This window comes from Danio rerio, chromosome 4, assembly GCF_049306965.1.
Source record: "Danio rerio strain Tuebingen ecotype United States chromosome 4, GRCz12tu, whole genome shotgun sequence".
Classification (NCBI taxonomy): domain Eukaryota; kingdom Metazoa; phylum Chordata; class Actinopteri; order Cypriniformes; family Danionidae; genus Danio; species Danio rerio.
Genome location: NC_133179.1, coordinates 46,316,054 through 46,335,313, shown reverse-complemented (window position 1 = coordinate 46,335,313; position 19,260 = coordinate 46,316,054). Strand labels below are relative to the sequence as shown.

The following is a 19,260-nucleotide window of genomic DNA, read 5'->3' as shown; positions in this document are numbered from 1 at the left end:
AAACAACTGATTAAACTAAATATAGTACCTAAAATATTAGGTTGTAGGATATAAGAAATATTACATTAAAATACTTTCAAATTTAAATTTCAGGCATTGATATTTAAATAGGTTTGTCATTTTTTTAAAGTTTAATAAATTATTTAAAAATTCAATTAAATATATTTTAAAATATTTCATTTACATCAATGTTTCCAGTTATATTTACATATACACATATTATTTTTTACTGCATTTACATTGAACATTTACTTAAATTTAATTTACAATATAATTTTATACCATTTTTATTTTTACTGTTAGCTAAACTACAGTTTATAACTTGTTTATGAATAATAAACAGAACCCTAATATTACCATCCTTTAAATTACACAATGATAACATTAAAGCAACCACATGAATATGTACGCAGTGTATTTTTGCAAGTTTTATTTTATCCTTTAACTCTTGTTTGCAATAAATGAATAGAAAAAATGATGAATGTAAAGTGTAATATAAATATTGTGTAAAGTTATTCGAGTCACAACAGATAACCCACTCTTGGGACACTGTAGCTACTGAACAAATCTTTAAAAAAAAGCTGAAATGTACACAGAGATTAGAAATAAAATAGAAAAATGTTTATTTACACAAAATATATAACCATTTATACTTTTAACATATTAGGGCAGTACAATATAGCGTAAAATTATTTTATTATCACAACAGTTTATGCAATATTTAAAAAAAAAAAAATCACAAACATATGATAAATTATTATTTTATAAACTACCTTCCCAGTAGTTGCTGCTCGGCTATTTGCTAGAGCAGCTCAAAGCATAACCCAGAGCTGTAAATAAACACTAATAGCAGAAGTTAAGAAGAAAAAAGAAAATGACAACAGCCAATCAGAGTCAGAATATCTTGCCTATTTGTTTTAAAGACTAAATGTTTGCACCTTTACAGTGTTTTTAGACTTAGACTTAATTTTTAAAATTAGTTATTTGCATCTGAACAATATATTTTAACTGTTTAATATTATTAAGTAAATGATTTAATAACACAGATAAAAAAAATGCATTTTTGTAGGGAAATGTTATTTTAGAAATAATAGCATTTTCTATGCTATCATAAAGCCCTAAAACTTATACATGTATATATCTATTTGTTTAATACAAAATAAACATTTATCTTGCTTAGTTGTTTTAAAGACTAAATGTTTGCACCTTGACAGTGTTTTTAGACTTATAACTTTTAGAATTAGAGTTAATTGCATCTGAACAATATCTTTCAACCATTTACTATTATTAAGTAAATGATTTAATAACAGAAAAAAAATCATTTGTCTAGGGAAATGTTATTTTAGAAATAATCGCGTTTTTCTATGCTATCATAAAGCCCTAAAACATATACATGTATATATCTATTTTTTTGTCAAACAAAATAAACATTTACAACAAAGCTTGTCGTCTTTATAGTCTGTTTTGTCTCCTTTTTTAACTTCCTCTTTCCACTGCACCGCTTTATAAATCGCGCTTCCTGGAGGTCCCGCCCAGCGGCCAATCGGAGCGCACGTTCAGTGGAACTTTCTCAAAAGAGCCAACGGCACGCTACATGACATGACCAAATTCGGAAGCACGCTTTGTGGAACTTTCCGTCGACCAATCCCGAGCCAGACGTCGGGCCAATCAGGAAGAAGGGAAAGTGGAACTGTGGAACGGGAAGGGAACCGAAGATTCTCCCGCAAGAGGCGAAAAGGAACCTGATGGATCTTCTCTGTCCCCACCCTGTGGCCCCCAGCAGTCCTCTCGACGTCACATGGCCTTAGACTGCAAGGTAGTGACCCCTGAACCCCATTGGGGTCACCTGTGACCTTGACAGGTGCTCATGCTTGCTGAAATTAAAGAAATTACCCAATATGGTAAAAAATCAAAGGCGGGAACTGGCATAATTAGCCATGTGCTTTCTGGGGTATGACAGGTGCATATTAATTAGCCATGTGCTGTAGACTGCTCTCATTGTATATCATATATTACATCATTTGAAAAAGAAAATCCATTTTAAATAAATTGAGTAACATATAATTATTAAAAATAGTATTATTTTTTAATAAATGTATTACATTATATTCAAATATAATTGTATGTTTATTTGCAACATAACTAAATATAGCTTTTTTGAATTGCATGTCAGTTAGATAAAATGTTTTTATAATTAGGACTTATATTTCACACCTTTTAAGAAATATAATATTTTTTAATAGTTCAATAATAAACATACTGAAATATTGACATTTAAATGTTTTAGAATTTTGTCAATTATATTGACCGTAATGTTCAGGTAACTTATTTATTAATATTAAATAACACATAATAAAATATTTAAACAACTGATTAAACTAAATATAGTACCTAAAATATTAGGTTGTAGGATATAAGAAATATTACATTAAAATACTTTCAAATTTAAATTTCAGGCATTGATATTTAAATAGGTTTGTCATTTTTTTAAAGTTTAATAAATTATTTAAAAATTCAATTAAATATATTTTAAAATATTTCATTTACATCAATGTTTCCAGTTATATTTACATATACACATATTATTTTTTACTGCATTTACATTGAACATTTACTTAAATTTAATTTACAATATAATTTTATACCATTTTTATTTTTACTGTTAGCTAAACTACAGTTTATAACTTGTTTATGAATAATAAACAGAACCCTAATATTACCATCCTTTAAATTACACAATGATAACATTAAAGCAACCACATGAATATGTACGCAGTGTATTTTTGCAAGTTTTATTTTATCCTTTAACTCTTGTTTGCAATAAATGAATAGAAAAAATGATGAATGTAAAGTGTAATATAAATATTGTGTAAAGTTATTCGAGTCACAACAGATAACCCACTCTTGGGACACTGTAGCTACTGAACAAATCTTTAAAAAAAAGCTGAAATGTACACAGAGATTAGAAATAAAATAGAAAAATGTTTATTTACACAAAATATATAACCATTTATACTTTTAACATATTAGGGCAGTACAATATAGCGTAAAATTATTTTATTATCACAACAGTTTATGCAATATTTAAAAAAAAAAAAATCACAAACATATGATAAATTATTATTTTATAAACTACCTTCCCAGTAGTTGCTGCTCGGCTATTTGCTAGAGCAGCTCAAAGCATAACCCAGAGCTGTAAATAAACACTAATAGCAGAAGTTAAGAAGAAAAAAGAAAATGACAACAGCCAATCAGAGTCAGAATATCTTGCCTATTTGTTTTAAAGACTAAATGTTTGCACCTTTACAGTGTTTTTAGACTTAGACTTAATTTTTAAAATTAGTTATTTGCATCTGAACAATATATTTTAACTGTTTAATATTATTAAGTAAATGATTTAATAACACAGATAAAAAAAATGCATTTTTGTAGGGAAATGTTATTTTAGAAATAATAGCATTTTCTATGCTATCATAAAGCCCTAAAACTTATACATGTATATATCTATTTGTTTAATACAAAATAAACATTTATCTTGCTTAGTTGTTTTAAAGACTAAATGTTTGCACCTTGACAGTGTTTTTAGACTTATAACTTTTAGAATTAGAGTTAATTGCATCTGAACAATATCTTTCAACCATTTACTATTATTAAGTAAATGATTTAATAACAGAAAAAAAATCATTTGTCTAGGGAAATGTTATTTTAGAAATAATCGCGTTTTTCTATGCTATCATAAAGCCCTAAAACATATACATGTATATATCTATTTTTTTGTCAAACAAAATAAACATTTACAACAAAGCTTGTCGTCTTTATAGTCTGTTTTGTCTCCTTTTTTAACTTCCTCTTTCCACTGCACCGCTTTATAAATCGCGCTTCCTGGAGGTCCCGCCCAGCGGCCAATCGGAGCGCACGTTCAGTGGAACTTTCTCAAAAGAGCCAACGGCACGCTACATGACATGACCAAATTCGGAAGCACGCTTTGTGGAACTTTCCGTCGACCAATCCCGAGCCAGACGTCGGGCCAATCAGGAAGAAGGGAAAGTGGAACTGTGGAACGGGAAGGGAACCGAAGATTCTCCCGCAAGAGGCGAAAGGATGACACGCAAATCCATGAAGCGCTCCATATTACTGTTTTAGTGCGTGGGTAAAAGTACAGAAATGAAAAAAGACAAAAGGCTTTTCACGATTCCAAATGGTGCATGAGGATGGGTTTAGCAAATCGTGGGAGGTGCTGCTGGGTCAACTGGAAAGTCTACATGCATGGTGAAAACGAATGTGGGATGCTTTGATCATTTGTTTTGTTGTGCTAATGCACTTCCAAAGCCCTTGCTTTAGTGGGACTTTGCCATAGGCTATCCTGACACTCTAATTTCCCCCTGTCCATAAACTTGGTGACCTACTGCATCAATCAGTGTGCCTAGCACTGACAGGGCCAAAGCTCTGTAGTGCACGGCATACAAGTGGGAACATGGCTCTCCGGTTCCCACCACCCTGGAGGAACATTGCTGGGACTCGAGGCGTACATATGCCCTGAGCCTAACCGCTGGTCTGTGCTCGCTACGGTGGCACATATACTAAAATTGAATCGATACAGAGAAGATTAGCATGGCCCCTGCGAAAAGGAACCTGATGAATCTTCTCTGTCCCCACCCTGTGGCCCCCAGCAGCCCTCTCGACGTCACATGGCCTTAGACTGCAGAGTAGTGACCCCTGAACCCCATTGGTGTCACCTGTGGCTTTGAAGGGTGCTCATGCTTGTTGAAATTAAACAAATTACCCAATATGGTAAAAAATCAAAGGCGGGAACTGGCATAATTAGCCATGTGCTTTCTGGGGTATGACAGGTGCATATTAATTAGCCATGTGCTGTAGACTGCTCTCATTGTATATCATTTATTACATAATTTGAAAAAGAAAATCCATTTTAAATGAATTGAGTAACATATAATAATAAGTATTATTTTTTAATAAATGTATTACATTATATTCAAATATAATTGTATGTTTATTTGCAACATAACTAAATATAGCTTTTTTGAATTGCATGTCAGTTAGATAAAATGTTTTTATAATCAGGACTTATATTTTACACCTTTTAAGAAATAAAATATTTTAATAGTTCAATAATAAACATACTGAAATATTGACTTTTAAATGTTTTAGAATTTTGTCAATTATATTGACCGTAATGTTCAGGTAACTTATTTATTAATATTAAATAACACATAATAAAATATTTAAACAACTGATTAAACTAAATATAGTATCTAAAATATTAGGTTGTAGGATATAAGAAATATTATATTAAAATACTTTCAAATTTAAATTTCAGGCATTGATATTTAAATAGGTTTGTTATTTTTTTTTAAGTTTAATAAATTATTTAAAAATTCAATTAAATATATTTTAAAATATTTCATTTACATCAATGTTTTCAGTTATATTTACATATACACATATTATTTTTTACTGCATTTACATTTAACATTTACTTAAATTTAATTTACAATATAATTTTATACCATTTTTTATTTTAACTGTTAGCTAAACTAGAGTTTATAACTTGTTTATGAATAATAAACAGAACCCTAATATTACCATCCTTTAAATTACACAATGATAACATTAAAGCAACCACATGAATATGTACGCAGTGTATTTTTGCAAGTTTTATTTTATCCTTTAACACTTGTTTGCAATAAATGAATAGAAAAAATGATGAATGTAAAGTGTAATATAAATATTGTGTAAAGTTATTCGAGTCACAACAGATAACCCACTCTTGGGACACTGTAGCTACTGAACAAATCTTAAAAAAAAAAAAGCTGAAATGTACACAGAGATTAGAAATAAAATAGAAAAATGTTTATTTACACAAAATATATAACCATTTATACTTTTAACATATTAGGGCAGTACAATATAGCGTAAAATTATTTTATTATCACAACAGTTTATGCAATATTTAAAAAAAAAAAAATCACAAACATATGATAAATTATTATTTTATAAACTACCTTCCCAGTAGTTGCTGCTCGGCTATTTGCTAGAGCAGCTCAAAGCATAACCCAGAGCTGTAAATAAACACTAATAGCAGAAGTTAAGAAGAAAAAAAAGAAAATGACAACAGCCAATAAGAGTCAAAATATCTTGCCTATTTGTTTTAAAGACTAAATGTTTGCACCTTTACAGTGTTTTTAGACTTAGACTTAATTTTTAAAATTAGTTATTTGCATCTGAACAATATCTTTTAACTGTTTAATATTATTAAGTAAATGATTTAATAACACAGATAAAACAATGCATTTTTGTAGGGAATTGTTATTTTAGAAATAATAGCATTTTCTATGCTATCATAAAGCCCTACAACTTGTACATGTATATTTATATTTGTTTTATACAAAATAAACATTTATTTTGCTTAGTTGTTTTAAAGACTAAATGTTTGCACCTTGACAGTGTTATTAGACTTATAATATTTAGAATTAGAGTTAATTGCATCTAAACAATATCTTTTAACCACTTAATATTATTAAGTAAATTATTTAATAACACAGAAAAAAAAATGCATTTTTCTAGGGAAATGTTATTTTAGAAATAATCGCGTTTTTCTATGCTATCATAAAGCCCTAAAACATATACATGTATATATCTATTTTTTGTCAAACAAAATAAACATTTACAACAAAGCTTGTCGTCTTTATTGTCTGTTTTGTCTCCTTTTTTAACTTCCTCTATCCACTGCACCGCTTTATAAATCGCGCTTCCTGGAGGTCCCGCCCAGCGGCCAATCGGAGCGCACGTTCAGTGGAACTTTCTCAAAGAGCCAACGGCACGCTACATGACATGACCAAATTCGGAAGCACGCTTTGTGGTACTTTGCGTCGATCAATCCCGAGCCAGACGTCGGGCCAATCAGGAAGAAGGGAAAGTGGAACTGTGGAACAGGAAGGGAACCGAAGATTCTCCCGCAAGAGGCGAAAGGATGACACGCAAATCCGTGAAGCGCTCCATATTGCTGTTTTAGTGCGTGGGTAAAAGTACAGAAATGCAAAAAGACAAAAGGCTTTTCACGATTCCAAATGGTGCATGAGGATGGGTTTAGCAAATCGTGGGAGGTGCTGCTGGGTCAACTGGAAAGTCTACATGCATGGTGAAAACGAATGTGGGATGCTTTGATCGTTTGTTTTGTTGTGATAATGCACTTCCAAAGCCCTTGCTTTAGTGGGACTTTGCCATAGGCTATCCTGACACTCTAATTTCCCCCTGTCCATAAACTTGGTGACCTACTGCATCAATCAGTGTGCCTAGCACTGACAGGGCCAAAGCTCTGTAGTGCACGGCATACAAGTGGGAACATGGCTCTTCGGGTCCCACCATCTTGAAGGAACATTGCTGGGACTCGAGGCGTACATATGCCCTGAGCCTGACAGCTGGTCTGTGCTTGCTACGGTGGCACATATACTAAAATTGGATCGATACAGAGAAGATTAGCATGGCCCCTGCGAAAGGATGACACGCAAATCCGTGAAGCGCTCCATATTGCTGTTTTAGTGCGTGGGTAAAAGTACAGAAATGAAAAAAGACAAAAGGCTTTTCACGATTCCAAATGGTGCATGAGGATGGGTTTAGCAAATCGTGGGAGGTGCTGCTGGGTCAACTGGAAAGTCTACATGCATGGTGAAAACGAATGTGGGATGCTCTGATCGTTTGTTTTGTTGTGCTAATGCACTTCCAAAGCCCTTGCTTTAGTGGGACTTTGCCATAGGCTATCCTGACACTCTAATTTCCCCCCGTCCATAAACTTGGTGACCTACTGCATCAATCAGTGTGCCTAGCACTGACAGGGCCAAAGCTCTGTAAAGCACGGGATACAAGTGGGAACATGGCTCTAGGATAGAAAGGAGAAAAGACAAAAGGTTTTTTTACGATTCCAAATGGTGCATGAGCAGGGTTTTAGCTGTTGGGATAGTTTACAGTTTAACCCAAAGAATGACCAGTCTGATAGATGAAGAAGAGCTAGAGTCAGAGATTCAAATAAATAAATAAATCAAGTTTACCTAAGACAGTTTGCAGTTTCATCATCAGAAGCCAGCTTCAACACTCGCAATAAGTTCCTAGGCTGCTCTGCTTACAATCACCAATCAATAACAATTATACTCTGACATAATGTCATTTCCAACTGAACACTGTGATTATCAGTTTTCATGGAACAGGCAGATAGCAGCTCATAGCTGATATCTAATAAGAGAGAAAGAGAGTTTTGAGCAATCCAGAACTGTTAATCTATGTTTACTCAATTTAAACATACATTAAACATAACATTAACTTCAATAACATAATTTTATTGTAATCTTTTACTCAAGCCCGTCCTAAAACATATAAAACAGAGTTGACATGCTTTTTCAAAGTAATGCTGTTACAGTCAACAACAGTTTTAGATCTTTCAGGGGTTAACTGCATCCATCAAAGTATTATTTCAACCCCCATTTATGTTACTTATATATTACTAAAAATATTTAAATCCAACCATAAAGCTGCTTGTTTGCACAGACTTACATGGCACATTTTTTATACAGACATGTCTCTGTTACTTTTACAGCCAAAAGTCAAAAGTCATGGTGAGGGCTAAATCAAGATAGCAGTGCACTCACACAGAATCTTATCTTCTAAGACAAAACATACGCTATTCTTTACTCCCATAATGTTACTGTCAGTTTCTGTGCTTAGTTTTTGGCTACTAGACACTCAATATTTAGATTTTAGCTTTTCATTGACAATTAATTGCCAAAGGCATTTTTTATCTTAAAATCGGTTCTAAAATCATTTTAAACCTAAGAGCTTAGCTGAGCCATTTACTGCATTCTGCTCTCATCTGTTTCTTTTTATATCAGAGTTTAACACCAAAAGCAACAAGAAATTGAGAATGAAATCTTACTAACAGCGCTTAGCTTTTGCTTGATTAATCTGCAAACCATCCCAAGATGTGGATACTGTCCAGATCGGTCCAATCCAGTTAGGGTCATATTTTTTTCGGGATTGCTCCTGGTGCATCATTGATCAATCAACCTCGCCCTAATATTTCTAGGTTTCTTGTCTGACTTTTGTGGCCACTACTATCTAATGGATACCGATTAAGATGTTATTTAAGAATTTATTTATTTATTTAACTATTTCTTTCCCTAATAATCTGACCTACTCTATTCTTAGGATTCGGGCCCTTTTGTCTGTGAAACAGCAAGATAGCAGTGGTGGAACTAATTACAATCTCGGGTTAATTTAGTCCACTACTAAATAAAAACCAGTCCAAGTTTTATCCCCGAGAATGTCCTAAAAGCCTCTTACACACCCGTCACTGAGTACTTAACTCTGGGTGGAGGAGGTACACCCCTCAACTACTGTTATACTTATTACTATCGTTATAGGTGTACCGCAAAATGCACCAGCTGACAAGGGGATTCCACACAAAGCTACCACAAAATTTTGCCTTTCATTCACGTCTGAATGAGAACCCAACAGCTTTCCGTTACTACCCACTACTCCACAGACCATCCCTAGTCTATAATATTTTAAATCTTTCTACATTTCTTTTTGTTGATTGATCAATGGTGTCACCAGTAAACAAGTGCCACGCGTCCATCAAAACTGTAGGGATAGTATACAGTTTAACCCAAAGAATGACCAGTCAGGTATATAAAAAAGAGCCAGAGTCAGAGATTTAAATAAATAAATCAAGTTTACAGAAGATAGTTTGCAGTTTCATCAGCTGAAACCAGCTTCAACTCTCGCAATGAGTTCCTAGGCCGCTCTGCTTACAATCACCAATCAATAACAATTATACTCTCACATAACGTCATTAACTGCGTCATACATATAGGTGTTATAGCCTGATTGGTTAAAACACAGATAGACTAGGTGAATTTCCACGTGGGGTTTGTGCGTATATTCTGAACAATATCTTAAAGGTGCAGTAGGTGATCTGCCAAAATGCTAACCGCTTAGCATATTATCTTTGGACGGCGGCGAGGGACTGTGATTTAAAGCCACACCCCCTGAAATCGCGAACGCGCGCACCGCGTCACAACAGCAGACAGACAACCCCACTAGTTCATGTCATTTGCCAGTTAGTTAGTGCCAGCGCCATGCAGGAATTACATTTATTACTTAACCACACTTACATGCTATTTCAGAGTGAATATTCAGTGTAGCGATAAACTGTATAGGAAGGCTATCATTGTTCAAAAATGACCAAAGTTAATATAAAAGCACACACGCTAATGGCGTATCTGCGTGAACAGATGCGCAGAAGTCCGAATCTACATTTGCTGACAGACAGCCTGACCTGCTTATCGGAATTATGGGAGATTATAGTCCGACTCTATTTAATTGGATGAACATTTTTTTAGGTTTATGCTTTACCCAGGATAAAAAAATACATATAAACACATTTAGATAATTTGCTGTAATCATTACTATTGGACTATGACGAGACTTTCAACCAGAACAAAAATTGTTTCTGAAGATAATCACCTGCTGCACCTTTAAGCATAAATGTCAGACATCCCTTAGACTGATTGAAGCTGACTCCAGACCTGTGAAATGGATCAACAATCAAATAGAACACACACCTAAAGTATAATCTGTTTCTTATTCAAGGCTGAGTGTACTCTCAGCCATCTTTATCAAAACTGGTTAAAAATTTGTATAATCTACATTCAGGCAGTTATAATCTTACTATACAAAGTCTATCTTGAATAAAAAGTAGAATCACTTTAAAATAATTAACCGTAAAAACAGCAAAATCACTTTAGACATTTTAGATAGTATTAACTCATAGAAATAACAATAGAGACATTTGATTCCAGTCCTCAGCCCTCAGTTCCACTTAAGGTCTCTGTGACCTCTGACCTAGTTTGGTGGCTTCTGAAAAAAGTTATAAAGAGACAGGCAAATGCACTGAACATTCTTATATTAAGCAATGTGTTAACTTATTCATTAATTAAAATCATTTCACAGTAAATACTCATTCAAATGATCATATAATTATATTTAATAAAAAAAAATCATAAGTAACAAGATGATGAAAAAAGGATAAACGTTGGTCCATGATGAGACAGATTGGAAAGCAGAAATCCGAATCCTTCAGCAGGAGAACATGTGTTTCAGGATTGGAGGCTCAGTGGTAGAATTCTCCCCTGCCAGGCGGGAAACCCAGGTCCGATTCCCGGCCAATGCAGTTGCTCGTTTGTGTTGCTACTCTTCCAGCTGCAAGTAACAGCCTTGTGGCAGCCACACAACACAAAGGCAAGAAACAACATTGGTCAGTATTGGTGGTTCAGTGGTAGAATTCTCGCCTGCCATGCAGGAGACCCGGGTCTGATTCCCGACCAATGCAATTCTTGTTTTGTGTTGCTACTGTTCCAGCTGGAAGGCTAACAGCCTTGCAGCTATCACACCCCACTAGGGCAGTAGCATAACCATATCAACGTTGGTGGTTTTGGTAGAAATCTTGCCTGCCATGTGGGAGACCTGGGTTCGATTCCCTGCTAATGCAATTGCTGTTTTGTGTGGCTCCTCTTCCAGCTCTGGTTGAAGGCCTTTAAGCACTCACACAACACAAAGGCAAGGAAGAACATGGGTCAGCATTAGTGGTTCAGTGGTAGAATTCTTGCCTGCCTTGCGGGCGACCCGAGGCCGATTTCTGTCCAATGCAATTCCTCTCTTGTGTTGCTACTCTTCCAGCTCTTGGTAACAGCCTTGCAGCAATCACACCCCGTTAGGGCTGCACCATAAGCATATCAGCATTGGTGGTTCAGTGGTAGAATTCTCACCTGCCATGCCGGAGACCGTGTCTGATTCCCAGCCAATGCAATTCCTTTTTTGTGTTGCTACTCTTCCAGCTCTGGGTAACAGCCTTGCAGCAATTACACCCCACTAGGGCTGCAGTAAAAGCTTATCAGCATTGGTGGTTCAGTGGTAGAATTCTCGCCTGCCACATGGTAGACCTAGAATCGATTCTCGGCTAATACAAGTGCGATTTTGTGTGGCTCCTTTTTCAGCACTGGTTGACTGCCTTTTAGCACTTACACAACACAAAGCCAAAAAACAACATCGGTCAGCATAGGTGGTTCAGTGGTAGAATTCTCGCCTGCGACGAGGGAGACCCGGGTCCGATTCCCGGCCAATGCAATTCCTGTTTTGTGTTGCTGCTCTTCCAGCTCTGGGTAACAGCCTTGCAGCAATCACACCCCACTAGGGCTGCAGTACAAGCATATCAGCATTGGTGGTTCAGTGGTAGAATTCTCGCCTGCCACGAGGGAGACCCGGGTCCGATTCCCGGCCAATGCAAGTGCTGTTTTTTGTTGCTACTCTTCCAGCTTTGGGTAACAGCCTTGCATCAATCACACCCCACTAGGGCTGCAGAATAAGCATATCAGCAATGGTGGTTCAGTGGTAGATTTCTCGCCTCCCTTGTGAAAGACCCTGGTCAGATTCCCCTCCATTACAGTTCCTATTTTGTGTTGCTACTCTTCCAGCTCTGGGTAACAGCATTGCAGCAATCACAACCCACTAGGGCTGCAATATAAGCATATCAGCATTGCTGGTTCAGTGGTAGAAATCTCGCCTGCCACGCGGGAGACCTTGAGTCGATTCCTGGCTAATACAAATGCATTTTTGTGTGGCTCCTTTTTCAGCTCTGGTTGACGGCCTTTTAGCACTCACACAACATAAAGGCAAAGAAACAACATGGGTCAGCTTTGGTCGTTCAGTGGTAGAATTCTTGCCTGCCACGCGGGAGACCCAGGTCCGTTTCCCGGCCAATGCACCTTCTGATTTTGGTTGCTACTCTTCCAGCACTGGGTAACAGCCTTGCAGCAATCACAACCCACTAGGGCTGCAGTAAAACCATATCAGCATTGGTGGATTAGTTGTAGAATTCTCACCTGCCACGCGGTAGACCTTGAGTCGCTTCCTGGCTAATACAAATGCAGTTTTGTGTGGCTCCTTTTTCAGCTCTGGTTGACGGCCTTTTAGCACTCACACAACACAAAGGCAAGGAAGAACATGGGTCAGCATTGGTGGTTCAGTGGTAGAATTCTCGCCCGCCACGCGGGAGACCCGGGTCCGAATCCCGGCCAATGCAATTCCTGTTTTGTGTTGCTACTCTTCCATCTCTGGGTAACAGCCTTGCAGCAATCACAACCCACTAGGGCTGCAGTATAAGCATATCAGCATTGCTGATTCAGTGGTAGAAATCTCGCCTGCCACGTGGGAGACCTTGAGTCGATTCCTGGCTAATAACAATGCAGTTTTGTGTGGCTCCTTTTTCAGCTCTGGTTGACGGCCTTTTAGCACTCACACAACACAAAGGCAAGGAAGAACATGGGTCAGCATTGGTGGTTCAGTGGTGGAAACCTTGCCTGCCACGCGCGAGACCCGGGTCCAATTCCCAGCCAATGCATTTCCTGTTTTGTGTTGCTACTCTTCCAGCTCTGGGTAACACCCTTGCAGTAGTCACACCCCACTAGGGCTGTAGCATAAGCATATCAGCATTGGTGGTTCAGTGGTAGAATTCTTGCCTGCCACGCGGGAGACCTGGGTCCGATTACTGGTCAATGCAATTCTTGTTTTGTGTTGCTGCTCTTCCAGCTCTGAGTATCAGCCTTGCAGCAATCACACCCCACTAGGGCTGCAGTAAAAGCTTATCAGCATTGGTGGTTCAGTGGTAGATTTCTTGCCTGCCACACAGAAGACCCTGGTCCGATTCCCATCCATTACAATTCCTGTTTTGTGTAGCTACTCTTCCAGCTCTGGGTAACAGCCTTGCATCAATCGCACCCCACTAGGGCTGCAGAATAAGCATTTCAGCATTGGTGGTTCAGTGGTAGAATTCTCACCTGCGAAGAGGGAGACCCGGGTCCGATTCCCAGCCAATGCAGTTCGTGTTTTGTATTACTACTCTTCCAGCTCTGGGTAACAGCCTTGCAGCAATCACACCCCACTAGGGGCGCAATAAAGCATATCAGTATTGGTGGTTCAGTGGTAGAATTCTCGCCTGCTACGCGGGAGACCTTGAGTCGATTCCCGACTAATACAAGCGCGGTTTTGTGTGGCTCCTGTTTCAGCTCTGGTTGACGTCTTTTTAGCCCTCACACAACACAAAGGCAGGGAAGAACATGGGTCAGCATTGGTGGCTCAGTGGTAGAGTTCTCGCCTGCCACGCGGGAGACCCGAGTCCGATTCCCGGCCAATGAAAATCTTGTTTTGTGTTGCTACTCTTCCAGCTCTGGATATCAGCCTTGCAGCAATCACACCCCACTAGGGCTGTAGTAAAACCATATCAGCATTGGTGGTTCAGTGGTAAAATTCTCACCTGCCACGCGGTGGGCCTAGAGTCGATTCCTGGCTAATACAAGTGCGTTCTTTTGTGGCTCCTTTTTCAGCTCTGTTTGACGGCCTTTTAGCACTCACACACTACAAAGGCAAAAAACTATGTCGGTAGGCATTGATGGCTCAGTGGCAGAATCCTCGCCTGCCACAGAGTAGACCTAGAGTCAATTCACAGCTAATACAAGTGTGGTTTTGTGTGGCTCCTTTTTCAGCTCTGGTTGACGGCCTTTAAGTACTCACACAACACAAAGCCAAAAAAACAACTTCGGTCAGCATAGGTGGTTCAGTGGTAGAATTCTCACCTGCCGCGTGGGAGACCTGGGTCTTATTCCCGGCCAATGCAATTCCTGTTTTGTGTAGCTACTCTTCCAGCTCTGGTTGACAGCCTTTTAGCACTCACACAACAAAAAGGCAAAACACAACATCGGTTAGCATTGGTGGTTCAGTGGAAGAATTCTTGCCTGCCACGCGGGAGACCCGGGTCCGATTCCTGGCCAATGCATTTCCTGTTTTGTGTTGCTACTCTTCCAGCTCTGGGTAACAGCCTTGCAGCAATCACACCCCAATAGGGATCCAGTATAAGCATATCAGCATTGGTGGTTCAGTGGTAGAATTCTCACCTGCCATGCGGGAGACCCAGGTCCGATTCCCGGACAATGCAAGTGTGGTTTTGTGTTGCTACTCTTCCAGCTCTGGAAAAACAGCCTTGCATCAATCACACCCCAGAATAACCATATCAGCGTTGGTGGTTCAGTGGTAGATTTCTCGCCTGCCACGCGGAAGACCCTGGTCCGATTCCCGTCCATTCCAATTCCTGTTTTGTGTTGTTACTCTTCCAGCTTTGGGTAACAGCCTTCCAGCAATCACAACCCACTAGAGCTGCAGAATAAGCATATCAGCATTGGTGGTTCAGTGGTAGAATGCTCGCCTGCCACATAGGAGACATAGAGTCGATTCCTGGCTAAAACATGAGCATTTTTGAGTGGCTCCTGTGTCAACTCTGGTTGATGGCCTTTTAGCACTCACACAACATAAAGGCAAGGAACAACATAGATCAGCATTGCTCGTTTAGTGGTAGAATTCTTGCCTGCCACGCGGGAGACCCAGGTCTGTTTCCCGGCCAATGCAATTCCTGTTTTGTGTTGCTACTCTTCCAGCTCTGGGTAACAGCCTTGCATCAATCACACCACACTAGGGCTGTAGTATAAGCAAGTCAGCTTTGTTGGTTCAGTGGTAGATTGCTTGCCTGCCACACAGAAGACCATGGTCCGATTCCCGTCCATTACAATTCCTGTTTTGTGTAGCTACTCTTCCAGCTCTGGGTAACAGCCTTGCAGTAATCACACCCTACTAGGGCTGCAGTGTAAGCATATCAGCATTGGTGGTTCAGTGGTAGAATTCTCGCCTGCCACGCGGGAGACCCGGGTCCGATTCCCGGCCAATGCAAGTGCTGTTTTGTGTTGCTACTCTTCCATTTCTGGGTAACAGCCTTGCAGCAATCACAACCCACTAGGGCTGGAGTATAAGCATATCATCATTGCTGGTTCAGTGGTAGAAATCTCGCCTGCAACGCGGGAGACCTTGAGTCGATTCCTGGCTAATACAAATGCAGTTTTGTGTGGCTCCTTTTTCAGCTCTGGTTGACGGCCCTTTAGCACTCACACAATACAAAGGCAAGGAACAACATAGGTCAGCATTGGTGGTTCAGTGGTAGGAACCTTGCCTGCTACACGCGAGACCCGGGTCCAATTCCCACCCAATGCTTTTCCTGTTTTGAGTTGCTACTCTTCCAGCTCTGGGTAACAGCCTTGCAGCAATCACACCCCACTAGGGCTGTAGCATAAGCTTATCAGCATTGGTGGTTCAGTGGTAGAATTCTTGCCTGCCACGCGGGAGACCCGGGTCCGATTCCCGGTCAATGCAATTCCTGTTTTGTGTTGCTACTCTTCCAGCTCTGGGTATCAGCCTTGCAGCAATCACACCCCACTAGGGCTGCAGCTTAAACATATCAGCATTGGTTGTTCAGTGGTAGATTTCTCACCCTGCCACGCGGAAGACCGTAGTCCGATTCTCGTCCATTACAAATCCTGTTTTGTGTTGCTACTCTTCCAGCTCTGGGTAACAGCGTTGCAGCAATCACACCCCACTGGGGCTGCAGTATAAGCATATCAGCATTGGTGGTCCAGTGGTAGAGTTCTCGCCTCCCACGTGGGAGACCTGGGCCCGGTTCCCAGCCAATGCAATTCCTGTTTTGTGTAGCTGCTCTTCCAGCTCTGGGTATCAGCCTTGCAGCAATCACACCCCACTAGGACAGCAGTATGAGCATATCAGCATTGGTGGTTCAGTGGTAGAATTCTTGCCTGCCACGTGGGAGACCTGGGTCCCATTCCTGGCCAATGCAATTCCTGTTTTATGTTGCTACAATTCCTGTTTTATGTTGCTACTCTTCCAGCTTATCAAGCAAGTTTTTACACAGCGGATGCCCTTTCAGCCGCAACCCATGTCTGGAACACACACACACACACACACACACACACACACTCTAGCCTATCCAATTCACCTGTACCACATGTCTTTGGACTGTGGTGGAAACTGGAGCACCCTAAGGAAACCCACGTGAATGCAGGGAGAACATGCAAACTCCACACAGCAACGCCAACTGAACCGAGGCTTGAACCAGCGACCTTCTTGCTGTGAGGCGACAGCACTACCTACTGCGCCACTGCTTCGCCCAGCATAAAAATGTATATACATAAATCACAATTTAAATGGACAAATAAATAGATATGTTTAAATTGTGTTTTTAACCCCCTGGGGTCGAAGACAGCGTATACGCGTTCTGACAAGTTTTTACCTCATTGAGCTGAAATGAACCTAAATTACACTTTCAGTTTTGATCGTACACACTGTAAAAAATTGCTGTTAAAAAACGGTCAGATTCTACGGTAAAAAAATGTTTTTTCACTAAAACAGTAATATTCTGTTAAAAACAGTGCTTTCTGGGTAACATTTTTTTTCGAGAAAGTAACCAACTGCAGAAAACTGAGCTAACAGAGTTCAGATTCGATGTTTTAAAGTCTTTGTTTGAAATCACGCTTTGTGTCCTTGTTCACTATTTCATACACTAGTTCACTAATATAGTTCACCTGACAGTTTTAATGAACACTAATGAGTGAATTCAGACACTGATGAACACCTGCTGTTAATAATTACAATTACTGAAGAAAATAAACAAAAAACACAAACAGTGACTTGAGTTACAACATTAAATAAAATAAAATAAAATAAAACAGCTTCAGTCTCAGCAGAGGATCATTAAACAACTCCACAAACAACAGCAGACACACACTTATTACTGACTGATTTGACTTCCATACTATTCTCATTGAGATCCAACAGAAATTAAGGTGTTTTTTGTGTCACCGTAATGGAGTGAGGGGCTGATTTAGTTGGGTTTTTCACCCTTGAACCTATTAATTCAGACTCTCCAATTACTATAATAAAGAGTTAACAAAATGGTTGTAATATAGCAATCAAGTTGGGAAGTCAATAAATAGAGAAATCTATTTGTCTGAAATTAATTCTGATAAATGTTTTGGTATAAATCTGGAAGAAGGGCCTCATGCAATAGATTTTATGCTTAGTTGCAGATATTAATTTAATTAATGAGAAGTGGAAACAGTAAAGATACCTCCGTAATTGCTTAACAGTTAAGAAATAACATATAAAACCAGTTCAGTTATGACACATACACACTCAGACCTCATGAATCTGACCTTGTATCTCAACAATGGTAACATCTCAAATGTTTCATGCTGCAATGCATGCTGGGAGTGGCACGGTACAAATATCCCAGCATGCATTGCGGTAATAATAAATGTTGTATAATGGTCTCACACTTTTCTTTATTTATGTTTGATTCTGCTTTTGTTTATGTTTAGACTTTCAGTTGCCTGTTTGTGAGTTAAACTGTTAATTATGTTAGTTGTCACCATTATTGAGGTTGATACGCTGATTAATGATGTCTGTTTGAGTGCGATTTACACCATAGAGCAGTGTTATTGTCCAAGATATTCTTAAAAACTTGCAGAAATCATTGCCACAGACTGATATATAATGTTAAACAGTAGATTTAACATTGAATAGGAGCAGTAAATTTTATTATACGAAATGAGAACAGACTCTGCCATTTAATAGCAACATGAACATCACCAGATCTTATTTAGGTTTTTGGCTGGCTTGCCACAACAAATGAGCTTTTTAAACAAAGTTCTTAACAATTGCAGCAGCCAAGATATATAAATGTTAATAATGACAGGGCTAAGAGCCCAACTAAAGCAAACTCTGTTCTCCATGATGGTGACGTAAAACTTTCACTTTTTCTCAAGAAGAACTTTAGTAGATGTTATACAAAAATACATGTATTAAGTAATAAGTGTAGCTGGTGATGATGTTTGTAGAGTTGTTTAATCATCCGCTGATCATTTAAATGATTTAATCATTTGTTGTTCTTCAGGTTATTTCATTATAAAGCTGTGACTAAAGTTTTGTATGTTCTGTTCTTGTTTTTTCCCTTCAGTATTTCTTCATTTGTTCATTGTTAATCCTCAATTACCATTTAATTAGTTAATTAATGAATTTACTTCAGCTTTGCTACATGTTTCTTGAACACTCAGTAGTGTGGACACTTCAATAAAAACTGAAGTATATGCTCTGGGGTTTAAAGGGTTAAAGGTGTGAGAGGTAAAAACACAGTGTAAAAATGTATTATAACAGTAATATACTGTTAATTTACACGACGGAAGTAGACTGTAAAAAAACAGTATATTGCTGGCAACCACAGCTGCCAGTAGATTACCGTTA

At 38.4% G+C, this 19,260-nt stretch overlaps 2 protein-coding genes, 4 non-coding genes and 1 pseudogene across 9 annotated transcripts in view; 5 read left to right on the top strand and 2 right to left on the bottom strand.

Moving 5' to 3' along the window:
• The window catches only part of zgc:174653, a 954,986-nt gene that overhangs the window by 864,502 nt on the left and 71,224 nt on the right, over window positions 1–19,260 (bottom strand). The window lies entirely within an intron of this gene.
• Window positions 1–19,260, bottom strand: part of LOC103908679 (uncharacterized) — a 129,949-nt gene that overhangs the window by 76,581 nt on the left and 34,108 nt on the right. The window lies entirely within an intron of this gene.
• LOC141382091 (U6 spliceosomal RNA) lies at window positions 4,557–4,630 on the top strand (annotated as a pseudogene).
• LOC141382005 (U6 spliceosomal RNA) lies at window positions 7,447–7,553 on the top strand. The gene has a single exon (XR_012402944.1). It is a non-coding gene; the product is annotated as a U6 spliceosomal RNA (small nuclear RNA).
• On the top strand, window positions 13,080–13,150 carry trnag-gcc (transfer RNA glycine (anticodon GCC)). Its single transcript has one exon. It is a non-coding gene; the product is annotated as a tRNA-Gly (tRNA).
• Window positions 15,773–15,843, top strand: trnag-gcc (transfer RNA glycine (anticodon GCC)). The gene has a single exon. It is a non-coding gene; the product is annotated as a tRNA-Gly (tRNA).
• On the top strand, window positions 16,250–16,320 carry trnag-gcc (transfer RNA glycine (anticodon GCC)). Its single transcript has one exon. It is a non-coding gene; the product is annotated as a tRNA-Gly (tRNA).